The sequence below is a fragment of the Suricata suricatta genome, chromosome 5 (genome assembly GCF_006229205.1).
Source record: "Suricata suricatta isolate VVHF042 chromosome 5, meerkat_22Aug2017_6uvM2_HiC, whole genome shotgun sequence".
NCBI classification, from domain to species: Eukaryota; Metazoa; Chordata; class Mammalia; order Carnivora; family Herpestidae; genus Suricata; species Suricata suricatta.
The window spans coordinates 109,732,311-109,750,355 of NC_043704.1; the positions used below are offsets into that span (position 1 = coordinate 109,732,311).

The 18,045-nt window shown below is 35.8% G+C and overlaps 1 protein-coding gene across 4 annotated transcripts in view; it reads right to left on the minus strand.

Moving 5' to 3' along the window:
* MBNL1 (muscleblind like splicing regulator 1) overlaps window positions 1–18,045 on the minus strand; it is a 177,487-nt gene that overhangs the window by 112,677 nt on the left and 46,765 nt on the right. The gene's annotated exons all lie outside the window — the stretch shown is intronic.

Consider the following 18,045-nt stretch of genomic DNA (forward strand, 5'->3'; position numbering starts at 1 on the left):
AACTTAACAAGGGCTAGAATATGGCTACACAACAGAGTCAAGCACATAACATCATTAACAAAGCATTTACCTTATTTAACTGATTTATCCAGAGCTAAAACCCAGAGGTTTTTTAAAAATTTAAATAGCTCAACCAAGGATAAGTGTAAAACAGATTATTATTTTCTTAATAAGCATTTACTTATTAAGAGAATAATCATAAATTAAAGAATTATAAACACCAGAACACAGAAGCATTGTTCTCTGCACAGCAGAGAAAAACAATTCTCATGAAACTCTACATACACAGCATCTAAGAATATGGGTCTTGTAATATTAATACTTCACATGTTTGCCTCATCATCAAAGCAATAAAAGGAACCATTGCTGACAGTACTGAATGCTCAGGAAATGCCAGGCACTGTTCTGAGTGCTTTACACATGTTATCCCGCTTAACTTTCACAGCCACTACAGACCCGACACGACTGCTGCCTCACTTTGCAAATGAGGACAGGGAGGCGCAGACAGCTTTCATCACATGTTCAAAGTCACAGAGCTCGCAACTGACTTGAACCCAGGTCGCCCAGGTCCAGAGCTGGGGCCCTTAAACAGTTTGCTAAAATCCAACATTCTCTTTGGTTTTCACTGTTTTCTGTGCTGCAAGTATACCTTTAATAAGATAGACCTTAGAACATGTTTACATAAAGTTATGATTCGATAATAGTTAACATGCATATGGTACTTACTGTGTGCACGAAAAAGTCCCTAAGTCCTTGACCTGTATTATTCGGTTCACAACACCCCAACCAGGCAGATGTACTCCCATTTAGCAGAGTAAACTGGAGAATTTAGGGGCATAGAGTGCCAAGGAAGTTGCCAAAGTCATACGACTATTTTGGAGCAAATGTAAATTTTGGATCTAGGGAAGGGAGCTCCTGAAAGTATGGCTTCGCTCTTATTCCTACCCTCCGCCGCCTCTCCAAAGTTGATGGCATGTTATGCTTAAAGAAAGAGAGTAGGAAATGTCAGGCCTGGCCAGGCCCCTGGTGGGAGGAGGATTGACGATTCCTGCCTCTTTCACAAAACTTAATATGCATCAAGTACATCAGTGTACATGATGCACAAGTCCACATCTATTTCCCTTAATGGTGTTTACTAACTTAAGGAATTAAATGTACCCGTGATGCTCACATTAAAAAAAAAAGTCAAGAGCAGGGCACTTGGTGGCTCAGTTAGTGGGGTGTCCAACTTTGGCTAAGGTCATGATCGCACAGTTTGTGAGTTCGAGCCCCACATCAGGCTCTGTGCTGACAGCTAAGAGCCTGCTTCAGATTCCATGTCTCCCTCTCTCTCTGCCCCTCTTTCTATCTCTCTCTCTCTAAAAACTAAACACATAAATAAATTTTTAAAAAGGCAAGGACAAATTCAGTTTTCACATTATTTTCCAAGTATATCTTATCTTCAGAAGCACTCATGGGCCAGAAGATTATTATCAGCACAGTACTGGCCCTCGTGTTTGAGGGGCAGCCACACTTCTCTTTTATTTGCATCATTTAATTATACATTTAGTTATGTGCAGGACCAAGACAATGATTGTGAGATTAGAGAAGCTTCAGAAATCTGAATATCATCCCCTGAGATATGGGTTGAACCAACCTTGGACCAAGGTACTTCCTTGAATATTCATCAGTTGAAATGACCTTTGAATGAGCTCTCAAGGACACGAAGCCATCTGGGTAATCAGAGACAGCTCAAATTGAGCACCTATGGTCGCCAATATAAGACTGAGAAACCAATGGAGAATATGGAAGCCATTCTCTCTCTTTGATTTAGCAGCAAGCCTAACTCTATGGACTAAGTTTGGCTAGTTTCAGCTTTTTTGGCTTTAACCTAATATAAAGTAGCACAAGAAACCATGAAAACTTCAGAGAGAAAATGCAATTATGGTGAAGTCATATACCCTCTGTCAGAATCTAGCCATAAGCTGTAAGAAATGGAGCCATTTGGTGGCATTTAGCAAGAAAAAATTTAGGTGCCCATGTGGCACAGCTTGAGGTGATGCATTAGAGTCTATTTACTCTCAATTATTTTTAAAATCAAAAGTTTCCAAAGACGGAAGGTGACAATTCTTCACCCAATTTCTAGACAATTATCTTCTGCAGAGTTCCCAGAGTGGTGGTATTATACATCGTACCCACATAAGCTTGATTCACTCTCTGGCTGACAACAAGATTTAAATTTATCTGTCTTCAATGTTAACACTAAATTAACACAAAAGTTATTCAAAAATTCTAAAAAAAAAACACACATTCTGACATCTTTTGGATGAAGAAAACAAAGCAACCTCATAGGCTTTTACATAAGATAGATCATAATAAATGATTTCTATGACCTTGGCACTTCTAGGGACAGACTAGAAGATCATGACTCAGTTATGCAGACATCCAAATATCTATATATCTTCCAAATATTTATATGTCTATATCTAAAAACATACATTCAAACATATATATGTCTACATATAGAAAAAATAGATATATATCTATATAGAGAGATATACAGATTTTGAATATCTATATATCTCTGTCTCTAGAGATAGATATTTGAATATATATTTTTTCTGACTGTTTAAGTTATCTACTGCAGCAACAATTATTATTTCTTGCTGATGTTAATGGCAGTGCAGTTAAAAACAGAGAATTATACGTTTGGGTCATTTTAAGACCTTACTTTCAGAAAGATAGCAAACAACAGAAGTTATGTTTGTAGATGAATACATTAGTCACTTCTTATTTCATCAGCTTTTACTGAGTACATTTTTATTTAATTCCTTGAACTCTGCTTTACCTGGCAAGAAAGAAATTGATAAGCACCAACTCTAGGCCATACTTAGGTCAAAACAGGTAGGGCTGTAGTGAGCCCCCCCGAGGTTGTCCTAAAACTAAACAATGCACTATTACCAATCCTTAACTAATACGAACTCAGCCAAATACAAAATGGGGATCTAAAAGTGAAACGTTCTAACTGTGCATTACAAACTCCTGAGTCATTCTGTTCTCACAACTTTATGCTTTAAATAAACCTGAATGCTAGCTAAAGAAAATCTACAAGCAACTCAGTATGACTTAGTGTTTCCAAACCAGGAAAAGGAAGGACTTTCAGTGTTTGAGATAACATTTGTTTTCTGTAGTCTGGAAAATAAACATTTCCTATGCAGGTATGCCCAGGAACTCTGCGTGTGTGTGTGTGTGTGTGTGTGTGTGTGTGTGTGTGTGTAAGGACTGTGTACGTGTGGGTAAAGGTACAAAGGGGAGAGAGAAAGAGGGGAGGAGGAGAGAGGGAAAGAGGCAGATTATTTAGTAATATTTGGTGTTCATACAACACCAAATTTTGTGCGAGAGTTAAAATTTATCTCAGTGAGTTACATGCACATGAGATATGAAAGAATTGGAAGTTGTCATAAAATCAACTGGAAATACTCTCCTGATTATATCACATTTCTATTAATTCAATGATACAGAATGATATATTATATATAGTTACATAAAATAACAGAAGTCTTGGGTCTCTAAATTTGATTATCTTTATTTCAATATATTTTAAGCCATTTTCTGCATTACAATAATATTAGCATATCTTTCCTGATAGAATAAGTGGATTCTGCCCTGAAATGCTTATATAATGCAAAAGAGATCTACTTTATTTTAATACATTTATGCAATTCATTGTTTACTGGAGTTAACTAAGCAATGGCCAAGAAAAGTAATCCATTTACATTTCTCAAGTATGGATACATATGTACAGCTTAAGTTGTCAAGGGCATGTGTAAGAGCCTCTCCTGGACCCGTCCAACTCCCCAATTGTTAACTGAAAACCCATCACACAAGCCTGTGTTCATGCCCGGGGACAAGATTATAAATTAAAAGAACAAACCGCCACCTCCATGTTAGGCACATGACTATGCCTACTGGTTCAGTTAATCCTCATTGCATAACTGAGGCAGGTATATTACTGTTCCCATTTGACAGATGAGAACACTCAGAGCAGCTGGAAAATGTGCCCAGCCTAATCTGTTCCACAAATTCCCCTAATACCTGGGTAGAAACTAGGGACATGCACACAGACACATACACACACTTGTGATGTTTACTTTGTCTTCTGTCATAGGAATTGTTTTATATATATATATATATATGTATTTAAGATATACAGTGAGTTGCCACTTATATTTTTTGAGGATTTCCAGAAATAACTCATAAAATATTCAGGAGACAGCTACTCCTTTGGTCGTCAGATAAAGAAATGTGTGAGTGAGAATTATTTCAAGCCAAATAGCGTACATATTTTTAAATGTACAGGATGCTTTTATTTTATCCAACCCCTGAAAACAGTAGAACATTGTGTGTTTTGAAAGAAATACATTTTCCTTATAAATGTTTGACATTGGTGGAGGACCTCGGCTGAGTCAAATCGGCTAAGAAGTAAACATCACTCTTATTTTTACAGGGTTCTCTTAATACCCAACAGAAAATGGTCCCCCTTTTTATTTGTATTTGTTACTATAAACTTTATATTGCATGATGAAATGCAACCAGTATTCTTCCTTTTTTAGGCCCAGTTTCACTCCTAAATTAGCTCCTACCTATCTCTTAGCACTAGCACTTCCAGTTCTGCATTCCTGTTTAAAACATTTCTTCCCCCTCTCTCCACCTTTTTTTTCCCTTTCAGAAGTGACTAATCTTCCTGTTATTCTACTCTGTCAGTTTTTCCCCTGGCATTCTTTTCATGTTGCGTAACATTTACTTTTCAACAACTCCTTTTAGAATTTTACTACTGTATCCTTGATGCTAGCCTTCCGTTTTCAACAGATTAAAATAGTCAATATTTATGTATCAGCCAACTTTTTTGGGTCAACTTTTGTGCTATTCAGATTAAGCCAGCTCCTCAAGCCAAAAAATGCAACTACTCTTTCTATTGACATAATATAAATGCCCATTTGTTGATCTTCAAAGCTAAATTCGGTCTAATCCTTAGTTACCAGACACCACGATTAAAGGGCTTAGCTTTTTGTCTCCTTTCGAATTTCCTGATAAGTACCAGCAAAGCAAATATAAAGCCACTTTTTTTTAAATTCTCTTGCTTCCCAGCACTCCTCCATAGCATCATAAAACATGTCAGCATAGACTTACAAGCAGAATGTAAAGTTTTTTCCAGTTGCTGATTTTCAATTGCAAACAATTATTTTAATTACATGACAAGAATTTGATTTCTACCCTAATTTTAAATAATCATAATAGCTATGTAGCTACATACTATCTGAACAGGAGTAATGTCTATCCCAGAGAAAACATCTGAGAAGAGTTTCAGAATAGCAATGATTATTTAAGTAATATACCCAAACTTCACAATCTAACGCGGCATGCCTAACAAAATATTAATCATAACCTTGCATTTACATAATCCATTTTTTGGTGAATTCAATATTATATTATCTCATGGCCATAGAATCCTAGAGAGAAAGCAGTATCATACTAGTCCTATTTACACTGGCTATTCATGCGAGAAGATGTTCACAAGGCCTTAGAAATTGCACATTCTCTAAAATCCAAAAACATCTTTAAAGATCTGACGAACACACTTTAATTATAGGAAATAAGAAATCCCCAAAATGTCACCCTTACTTTCTGAAAATAAGAGTCAAATAAAGTTCAAATACATTTGCTCAAGTTAAAATAGTATAAGATCTTACCATTTACTTTCAGTCTTGTGGGGGATCCCCATTATTCCCTATTCTTACTTTTTCAAATAACAAAAATTAAAACTTCCTTGCTTGTCACATACAATGCCCTACACGGAGACACCTCATTTTTCTTTGGGTCAGCACCAACAACTTTAAACGTCTTTATTGTCCCTATTTTGGGCTCTAGGCTCAGGAACCTTAAAGTCAGTTAAAAGATTGTTGGTTAATATTTATAATATAGGACATCAAATATGAGAGTAACCAAAACTAGATTCATATACCTGTTTTTTTTAATCACGTCACATTATAAGTAGAAAAAAATTCCAATTATATAACTCTGTGAAAAAGGCAGGGCTTGTCTCCTTATTCCCAGTGACTCACACAGTGCTTATCTGTCCTCCCCCCCCCAAAAGATGCTCAATAAGTATCTTCTAAGTGGGTAAATCCAATCACATGGAGGTATATGATGGTGAACAAAAAAGGAAGAAAAGACTTCCCGTCACCACATGAGAAGGAATATTCTCAAAATGTAATAATCAGCAAAAGAGTATTAAGAAAAATAATTCAAAGAATATCCCCAAGGGAAATTTTATCAAAACTTGTTAGAATACTTTGAATGTATCTATAACTATATTTACATCTTATATTAAGAAATTATATTCTGGAATAGATAAATAAAGCTCATGCATTTTTCTCCATCTTTCTAATACAAAACATGTGATGAAGATGCCAATTAGTTACTAACAAAAACTTCTCTATAGAAAAGTGACAGGCAATGAATGCAGCAAGAATGCTAAAATTAAAGGTCACCATTTGTCAAAAAAAAATAAAGAAGCTATAAAAAAAACAACAAGGAGGTGAAACACTGATCTAAGTCTATGGGGAACTTTATAGGACTGACCTAGGCTAGCCTGAACTTATTGGTAAATTTTTGCATCATTAAAAGCGAGTAAACAGAAATTATGCCCCGCTGGTGAGATGCAACTGAAAATACACAGCACCATCCAGGAGGTATTCACACCAAATAATAAATAGTATTATGACTGAACTCAATTCTAGCTTTAATTTCTAGTCTCTAGAAAATCAGAGAAATGGAAGAACACAGCAAACACATGGGGAAACAATTAGCCAAATTCAGAATCTCCGATCTTCTTCAGGGCAGTGACTGAACTTTTCAACAAATAAAAGCATGGGAAGACAAAATGGGCAGAAACGATCCCAGAATAAAAGAATTTTAAAAGAAGTAACATCTAAATGGAATGTGTAAATCCTGTTTAGATGCTCATCTGATCGCTTGCTCTGACAAGAGGGGAAAATTAAACATAACATGGGTACTACGTAATATAATGAAATTATTGACAGTTTTGATAGATTTGGAAATAGCATTATATATTTAAAACGAGTTCTAATCTGTTACAGATACATACTAAAGAAGGGATAGGCAAACTGACAGGATTCTGAATTTGTTTTAAAATACATCAGAAATTAAAGGTAAGTGAGGCAATAAACAAGATGGGCAAAATGTTGAGCGATGGACATATAAATACATGCACACAAAATTCTGATTCAGACATACATAGAGGTCATTACACTGTTTTCTCTAATTTTGTCTATGTTTGAAAACTGCCATAATAACTTTTAAAAGCTAAAACAAAACAAAACAAACCCACACCACCACAAACAGAAAGCAAAAGAGGAGTTACTATCTGGAAGAACAACTGGACTTTGTATTCTATTTTTGAACCAAAGTCCCAAAACGTACTTGACAAGCTAGACTTTGCTTCTTACCATCTGATCTGGCTGACCTAACAATTCATTTATATCTGTAACAGAAAAACTGTCAACTGATTTAACTTACTTCTAAAAATCATCTGTCTGAAAATGAATTATAAATTTAAAATCTAGAAATATAGACACTAGTATTAAAATGTTTTCTTGTTCACCTTCATTTCATGTCTATGTATTACCTCTTCAACCAAGTAATAAGATATTTATGAGCACAGTTGGTCTTATTCCTTCAGTCAATAGCCATTCAACATTTCTAGTCGGGGTACTGCATATCCAGCATTTTACTAAACGGTCAACACAAAGGTGGTAAGTCACCAGCCATGCACTCAACTTGAGAGAGAGAAATACATAATTATAATTCATGTGCCAAAGACAATTCAAGAGAGATGAATGGGGCCTACCACAGACACAAGGAGACAGGACAAAACATGGCCAGGGCTGGGGTGAGGAGAAGGTTTCTAGTGGAATTAATACCTAAACTAAATCTAAATAGGAAAAAGGGTTACAAGACATTTTTAGGGGAGAAAAAAAAATTCTAAGCAAAAAGACAGAAAGAACAAAAGACATTAGGCTGGAACACCAAAAAAGGAAGTCTTTTGCACCAGAGCCTATCAATAATACTCAATGTTACAGGCACTGGGCCTCAATCAATAACCCACTGGACTAAACAAAATGCTAAGTATTTAGTATGAGATCAATAAATATCTATCACTTAAGGTACAGAGAGACAGGTGCAGGTAGTACTATTGTGGTGCTCACTGTGCATCAGGCATTTTGCCAATATACTGAGATAAATGTATTTCTCATTCAACCTCACATCAACTCCAGGGTAGATAATATTATTATCCCTAGCATAGAGATCAGGATACTGGGACACAGAAGTCCTAAGTAACTTGCTCAGTCACTCAGCAAGTGGTATATTGAGCAATGTTCTAAGTGTCTCAAAAAATGTGGGAAAAATTACTTGGAAATAAAATTCGACATGGCTATTCTACATGGGCAAATGATTAAAAAAAGAGATGACACTATAAACAGTGGATGCTGCTAAGTGTCTAAGTGGCTCTCTGGAGAGGGAAGGACCCAGAGCTGCAGCATTTGCCAATTGCCATGGTGTAAATACTCCTACCATGGCCAATTTCAAGCTGCCAATGTGACATCACTGAACCTGAAGTTGGTAAGAAGTGTTATGTGAGCCAGCTCCAGCGCACCACTGGCCATAGCCTTCAACAAGCTATTCAGATAGAGAAATAAATTAATAGGCTGATTATATGATAAAGAGTATAACAAGCAAATCAAAGAAGGTACACCTGCTATCTTTATTTACAGGACAGTGTACATGAGTAACAGCCAATTTGTATATGAAATTCGTGAAAGCCTAAGGAGTATAATATAGTGAGTCAAAGGCAATGAGGACAAACAGTAATACATCAAGATTCCACAAGGAAACATATATTTTCTATGAATGAAGAGTTGACATTTAAAAAAGTATTCTTTCTATGTGATTAATGAACTGTGATTAGTAAGTGATTTCCTGCTAAACTACTCCTCCCTCAGGTAACACATAAGGGGATTTATTTCAAACTGAAAAAGTTAAAAATGAAAACACAGTTGAAGGAAATTACTTGAGGTGGGTCAGCAACAGACATTGCAACTAAAAAACGGGAGATTACTTTTGCAAACCCCATGTTTTATAGACCTCCTGCATATAACAGGTGTTGAATGATACTGATCAGAAGAGAGAAAAAAAAGCCGATCATAAAACTAGATTATATATGTAAGTCTTATGTACATTTATACAATATGCAGGGGTGCCTGGGAGGTTCAGTTGCTTAAGTGTCCGATTTTGGCTAGGTCATGATCTTGTGGTTCATGAGTTCCAGCCCAGCATCAGGCTCTGTGCTGACAGCTCAGAGCCTGGAGCCTGCTTCGGATTCTGTGTCTCCTCTCTCTGCCCCTCCCTGCTCCTGCTCTCTCTCTAACATAAATAAACATTTTAAAAATTGAAAGAATATGGAGATATAAAATAGAATATATAAAATGGAATTCAAATGATTAATATGTATATATTTACACCACTGCTTTAAAGAAATTCCTTTAAGTTGCTCATTTAACAATAGCATTAAATAAGTAAGCACAGTTAAATTTTATATGTGTACAAAAGGGAGTTAGAATTATTAATATTAACATATTGATTCTATCGCCTTATGAAGTCCCTTTATCATTTAACAGTGTCCAATAAACATATCTAGATAAAATTTTAATGATATATAAAATCTATTTTTCACATAGAATGCAAATAAAATGCTGAGAAGTGGTGATCAGCAAAGCAAAAAAAAAAAAAAAGCTACATTATGTACAGATGTCTTTAGAAGTCTAGAACCCTTGGTCAGATGTCTCCAGTTTTGGCATGTGGACGTCTGCTGCTGACTGTTACTGAGTCTGGCTCTCAGAGCCTGCATCCTATCTATTAGTTAACAGAATCCTAGCTTATATAGACTCCATAGAAAAAATGTAATTCATGAGCACCATGCCATGCTATTTAATACATACGCAAAACAAATGCAAAAGATCCTTCTGAGCCTGGTTAGATTCCATTTACTTTGTTATCTGAGGTTCTTGTCTCAATAGTAAGTCCCAGACATCTTTTATTGGGTCAGTTTAACTATTGATTTTTTACTCCTAACGCTTATCAATGGCAAAAAAATATCACTTTTTCAGTCTAGTGCCACAGGGGAGAAAAAGCCACAGAATAAATGATTAACAATGAAAAAAATCAAAGAACACTGTTTTCTGGTACATCAAATATCTCAGACAACCAATACTGTTAAACTTAACTAAACTGACATTTTTTTTCCCAGTCCAGTTATCAGGCTGAGATGAGAGTCTAGGTGTCTATTTTTATCTTTTAATATCACAATTAGTTGAGAAGTGAACCTTCAAGCAAAAGAATTCCAGTGTTCTTTACACAATGCTAACTTGCATTTCCCTGAATGAAAGAGGACTTTCAAAGAGGTGTCAGCTCTGTGTCAGCTTGTGATGAAATGTATAGTCTAATTTATAACTGTAACATCTATGATTAGTTGAGTCGTTTCTTTGTAACGTTTGGAGGTAAGGTAAAGAAGGTTATGGCTCGGAGTAGGGCGGTTTCAACTGGTATTCCACTTTTTGTCCCATTTTAATGGTAGTAATGCAACATAATACTTATTGGAAGTATGCCACGTGTTAGGCCTATGGGCAGGCACCATAGATTCCTGGATGACCCAGGCACAACCTCTGCTTTTTAAAAACTTTTAGACAGGGAACATGGAAGTTAAAACTAACTACCATGGTCTATGCTAGGAGTATGGTAGAATTCTAATGTGTGTCTACTGTCACTGCAGTTTCATGAAGTAAAATAACTGCGCAAGTAATATATGAGTTTTCATATTTCTATACAACAGTAATATTATCTAACTTATTAGAATCATACAAGAGAGATGAGGCTTTGAGTTAGAGGTTAAAAGATTGCCTTAAGTGAAAAGTGATCTGTTCAGATTAAACAAACAAAACAAAAAAGTCAAGAGAAAACAAATATCACTATCTCTTCCAGTTAGTCTGAAAGAGGATCAGAAATTAACATTTTGAAATTAACATGTTTTGAAGATAACATGTTACTGCCCAGCTATACAAATAGGAAGCATGACCTCAAATAATAGATATGCAATTAGTGATACAAAACTCCTTGCAATTTTCATGACGAAGAATGGTACACCGGCTCAATGTGCTATCTCCAAAACATTTTAATTATTTTCCAACTTGCTAAATTAGAAAATTAGACTGGCCTCATAATTATCAACAAACAAAATAAATCCAGGATGAAGGTCTTCTCTAAACTCCTCTTTTTTGAGCAATGTATGAAGAGGCTCACTGTTCCACAAAGTACTGCTTCACACCAAGGGGAGAGACTCTACAGAGCCCGTATCTCTTTAAGATTATTTTCAAGACCTTACCTTTTCTGAAAACACACTCTGCAGGAAAGCATGCCAAATCGAAAATAATGGATCAGCAGAATTTATTCTCAAAGTAGATGACATTTACAAATTGTGAAGCTCCTTGAAGAGGGCCAGTAAGTCTCAAGGAGTAATATATCTTAATGTTCAAGTGGAGATTGAAGCATTTGTTAACAGCTACATAATTACTCCACTCTAACCCTTAATGAGCCTAAAGTACTAAATTTTTAATCCGCCCTGATGACCTTCTTCAAAGTGAATAAATATAGGTTTCTTCCCAACACTTAATTGCTAGGAATACTGGTGTCAACAGATAATCCGGATCATTTTTGACCCTGTAGAACTTTTTATTTCTTTCTAAAACAGCTTATGTCATACAGCTCCTAAAATAACTATTGGAGGGAAAAAGTAATGAGCAGGTTAACAAGAGGCAGGGCCTAGACATTTATACTTTTCAGAAGCTTGGACAGTCAGGTTGAAGACTTACAGCACTGTAGGGTTTTCAACACTGGGAAGACAAAACTTTTCTTTGCCTTCTAAAATTAGTGTCAAAATTTAAGTGCAACAGAGATACAGGGATCTCCCTATAAAAATCATGATTCTTTGGTACTATAAGTTCCACAATAAAATAATAATAATTATAGTTGCTATGGTTGCAGTCTGGTTCCCAGAATATTCCTCTCACAATAAGCACAAACACTAATATAGACTCTTCTCAATATTCTCAGCAGAGTTAAAAAAAGAAAGAAAAGAAAGAAAAAAGAAAACTGATAATGTTGCTGTCCTGGTAATACCACGTCTCCCTGTAAAACTTCTGAAGGGTAAATATTCTACATAACTTGACACTTTGCTAACAAAGCACTTTTACTAACAGAGGGTTAATACTGTTAGAAAAATAACTGTGTATTTTGCAGCTGCACCAACCAATTATCATTCCCTACTGGAGACATGGGCTGTACATACAGCCATGTTCCAGGAAGCCTGCGCATTTCCCTATGTTCTGCCTGTACGAGATAACATACAAAACATGGCATGAGGACAAATGAAGGCCTGTTTCAGAAATTTACATCAAGAGAACACAAACAACCCATTATAGTGCCAGAGCAACTTAACTGTTTGAGTGCCGCCGTAAATGAAGGACTCCTTAGAGAAACAGTGTATATTGTTGCTATCCAACAGACATCCCATTCCAGGGAAAAAAAATTCTCTAAAGCTGAATTTATGAATTTAAAAGCACATAAAATCTGCTCACACTGATTGGTCATGGTCAGGAAGAAACATTGCTTTCAGTTCATGAAACCCTTAATAAATGCCAAGGATATTCAGAACACCATACATACAGAAGTGATTAATGTAAGCTTCCCAGGCTTAAGGAGCTTATCAGCTAGTGGGGAAAAAAGAAACATGAACAAATGAACTGTAAAATCAGGTGTAATGTGATTTATTCTATGATACATAGAATGCTAGGGAAAAGTAGAGAAGAAAAGTTAATCGTTTCATGGAATATGTCTCTTTTGATAATCATTACATAATGAGGGCCTCTTAGGAGGAAGAATTAAATTCACCCATCAACTGCAACCACAAGTGGGCTACAAATGCAAGAGTTTAGCAAACAAACAAAAAGCATCTGGAAGAATCAACTGGCTAATGTAGAATTTAAAGTACAGGGTATTATACATGTTGTTATCATTTTAAACTGTGCCCTGTACATCCTTTTATTTGTTTTATAACAAATTTGCATTTATAGATACTTTTTATTTGAAGATCCTACTACTAAACAGCAAATACTGTAAACCTTGAATGCCACCAGTAATCAAGGCATCAGGATAGTCAAGAAAGTTATCCACCTTAATAGCAGTAAAAAGCAGTGACTTGACCTTAATAGCAGTTTTCATCAATCAAGTTTATCAGTAATGTGGTTTCAAGAAACAAAGACAAGATATTCCAGTTATTGCTATGACCTATTAACTCGTCATATTTAAAGGTTCCTGATGATCTTAGGATCTCTGTGAGTATAACTGAGCCCTAAACCCACTGATGGCTCCTCGGCTTCCAAATCAGCAAAACAAACGGATTGTATCACATTGTTTCTAAAGACTCTTCTAACTGCAATCCTAGCAATTTAGGCATCACTAGAGTTCAATAGTGAAAGTGACAAAGAAAAAAACGTATCTCTAAATATCAAGTAAAACCCTTGAACATTACATGAACAATCCTTTAAAATGAAAAAAAAAATAGGTAACAAAAATAGATTTTCCATGGAAAAACCTAGCATCTGAGGTTTTGACACTTAAAATTTTTATAAAGCTTCACCTGCAGAGAATCTTGACTACAGAGTGATTTGCCTTACACAGCTACTCTGGTCAAAACCTACCCTAAGTGGAACCAAAGCTAAATCTCAATTTTGTTTCGTTACTTCAAAAATACTAGAAACACTTCCAACAGTACCCATAAAAAGGAGATTAGCAGGTTAAACGCCAAATTTTAAATATTAGCCTTCTATTGAAAAAAATCGTAATAATCAAGGGTGCGTAACTAGCCAGGACACTACAATTTGAAAGCGGGCTGCAGTCTATGAATGACTGCAGAGTGTCTTTTATGTTTTAATCTGTAATGATTTTATTTCTATTCATCAAATTGACGAAAGAGCTAGTCATGGCTTAGGAACCAGATTTGCGGCCTGTCCCTTCAAAGATCTACGCAGTAATGATAAACCTCGTGGCTGGAATCCATCAGGCTCACACTGAGCACTGTCACCCAGTGAAGAGATGCTGCTGGACATGCATGTTTTCAAGCCACCTAGAAGAGTGATTTTCCATAGATCAAGTCCTATTTTCATTCAAATATAGTTTAAAACCACATGGTGGAATAAATTTGCAGTAATTTTATGAACCTAAAACATTTGATCTTTAAGTTTATGATGATGCAGTGTTATTTCTGCTACTAGACTAAAAAACTCAACAGTTCAAGAAACAGAATGGCCATGTTCTGCCATGATGATTGACCTAAAATGTACAAAGGTGTAGCATAATTTCTTGTTGAGTTTCAAGATAATATTCACTAAATAATTGGAAATGGGTGAAGCAGTATCCTTTTAAGGAGTTTTGTCATAAGCTAAACAGATTTTAGTGATCAAATCACTTTCAGAATGTTTGTAACTTGAGAGATCATTTTTCTTCCAAAGATGACCTGTTTTTCTCTAGAACAGTTACTCAGAAAAATACTTTCAGCTCGTCATAAGAATAACTTCCTTAGAAGCCCTTTGTACTATTAAACAGTCTGGAAAATTGCTTGGTTGACTCATTCATGCTGTCAAAATATACTACAGGCTAAGGCTGACCATCCATTTTCCACTTCCTAGAACAACACACATAATGTATGTATGAAGTTCTAAAGCAATAGTATTTGGGGTCTTAGTACCACTTTCCTTTCACGTGTTGTTAATTTGTATAACTTAAATCCACACAGAATATCCACTTGCTCTAAGGACTACCACTTATGCAAGAAAAGTTTCAGCATTTAAATCTACTACACTCAAAGGGTAAAAGGTCAAATGAACAAAAGAAGGTTCCTAAGGTATAACAGACTATCATTGCTTTTAACTTCAGTGCTATGGATAAGAATCAATCAGAAATTCAAAGAGAACATCTAAGGGTTATTGGGCAATTACTCGGCTGGAGTTATCTGGCGATAATAAGAAATAAAATACAAAATATGAAATTCTGTATAAAAAAGTTATGAAGTCAACCACGTCCTCACTGGAACTCCAAATTTGTGGACAAACATTACAAGACTTAAAAGTAACAACTTATTATTTTACCAACTGGCTATTATAAAAGACATAGCAACATGAAAAATACACAATATATGGAAACCTGCTAATTGTAATCAACATATATCAACTGGCATTTTTTTCTAGGAAATAGAGATCACCGGGAATGTCATTTAGAGAGAAGAATTGTTCTTGAATCCGAAACCTAATGGGGACATTCATGAAATGAAGGGCTCCACTTTCTAACTACGAATAAGAAATTACTAAGTAGGTGAGATTATTTTGTTTTTACAAATCATGTTTTAAAATTTATCTACCATGCTAATTAGAAAGTAAAACCCAGCTGTGTGTGACAGAGTCTGGAGCATGTGAAGGTTTCCAGATGGTTCTATCCTTAGGAGAAAAACACATCTTCTATGTAGATTGAGAAGTCAGGGGAAAACTACAATGTTCCCTAAACCTCTCAGCAATGTTAAAAGAGGGATTGTTAACCAGGAACATAGAGCTGTTTAAAAATCTATCTGGCTCTGTTTCTTGGTTTAGAGATTTAACTGGAGTAAGTCTGGGTGGTAGCGCAAGTGGTGGGGGTAGGAGGTGGGGGAGGGGGAACATAATTCTCCAAGTCTTTTTTGCTTCATCCTGGAAGCCTGGAAAAGTACCTGAGATGCTGTTTGGCACACAGTGGGCATGCCACGTAAGCTGTTGACTCACATGCAGTTAAGTGGATCCTACTGTTTGTATGGTTAGTCACCAGGCAAGAGAAAGGTTTGGGTCTAGTAGGTGTTTGAAGGGTAAGTGGCCCAACTGGTACCATCTCGTATACACTCTCCACATTCAATGCTGAGCTTTTCACATTTCTACTGTTAAAAAGTTCTGAACTGGCAGGTCTTTTGAGGCCAGGATTTTAATAGGCATTTCAAAAAACAAAAAGTCATAATTGTTTCTGTTCCCTCATTCTTCAAAAATCATATGCTAACGAAATAAGCCCAAGGTAAGAAAAGGTTGTAGATAAAAAGCCCTAAAAAATATTAACATAGGAGAGAGTGGTCCTCCTTCAGTCATCCTGCAGTAAACATATTCTGAAAAAGTAAGCAAACTGAAACTTTGAGGTCATAACGTGACGAGGAAGGATTAAGTAAGGAGCACCTTTATTGACGCAAACATCACTTTCATTATAAGTATCTCAGGATTGTTTCCTGACCTCATATTTCCATAAAAGAAAGAGAGAAAAAGAGAGAGACAGAGACAGAGAGGGAATGTACAAGTGCATGCTCTTTGTTGGTATTATCTGCAGAGACTTGTCTGCTGGAAAATGTTTCTTTAACTTTGGTTTGGCTCCTACCTTGGAAGCTGATGGGAAGTAAAAACTTTTCCATGGATTAGAGCCAACTGAGCTGCTAAAACAAAAGGTAACATTCATCAGAGAACGACGGTACCATGATCTCATTCTGAGGGTTAATTATTTTTACATTAAGTGTGGACTGTCTAAAGTTTGGAAAAGTCAAACAATTTATGTTAAAGAAACTAAGTAAATATCAGCCTTATCTTACATGTCGTAATTTACACCGAAAACATGTTTTTTAACTGTGAAACATGAAACAAAACAGTAAATAAAAAGAACTCATTTGATTTCCTCCCCCAAAAAAGAACTCATTTGATTCCTAGCTTATTTCACTTAACTTTCTAATTTGCAATCCCCCCAAAATGTGAGTACCCTAGACATGCATACATCCTTATTATTTCTATTTATATTCAATAATATCTAGTTTCATATTCAATAATATCTAGTTTCATCATGAAATCATTCTTAAAGGGAAGTGAATTTTTATCAATAAAACAGGAGTATCTGAGGGCGCCACCTCCCTTGATTTTTAAAAGAAAATCCCAGGTTTTATACATGTGCTCACTAAATATCAGATGACCATTTAATTCCAGGAAGGCCTTACTGCATAAGTTTTGGCTTCTTCTAAAACACTGAAAACAAATTTTACTTTCCTGTTCTTCTGTACTTTCTCCCCACTGTTTCACATGTTAAAAACCTAAAAAGCTAACCAAACAGAGTGCAAGCATCTCCTTTGAACAACTATTTGATCCTTTCTCAACATCAAGTAATACAACTAACTCATCACCATGTACTAAATCTATGCACAGAACAGAATGGGTAATAATTGATATCCTTAACAAGAAGGCAGTGGCAGAGCTCACTAAATCAAACAGGAAGTGCACAATTCATATTCTGAATTAGAATATAACAAAAACACACACACAACTACAAAGGATAACCTGAAGCTAGCTTGTAGTAAACTACTAGGCTATATTATTCCTGAAAAACTAGTAAAATCAGGAGGCTAGGTTTTTCTCTTCTTATGGCAACAAGTATATACACTAGTATTTCAAACCAAAGACAAAAGTCTCAGGCTTGTGAATTAGGCCAGCACCTTTAAAACCTTATAGCCAAAGAAACCATTTTACAGGGCTTGATTTGGATCCCTCTCAATTCTGAGTCTCAGTGAAAGAGGGGAAAATAGGGGTGCCTGGGTGACTCAATCAGTTAAGCATCCGACTTTGGCTCAGGTCATGATCTCATAGCTTATGAGTTCAAGCGCTGAATCAGGCTCTGTGCTGACAGCTCAGAGCTGGGAGCCTGCTTCAGATTCTGTGTCTCCCTCGCTCTCTGCCCCTCCTCCACTTTGCTCTGTCTCTCTCTCCAAAATAAATAAACATTAAAAATTCTTCATTCTTTAAAAAAAAGGGAGGGGGATGAAGATGTGATAAA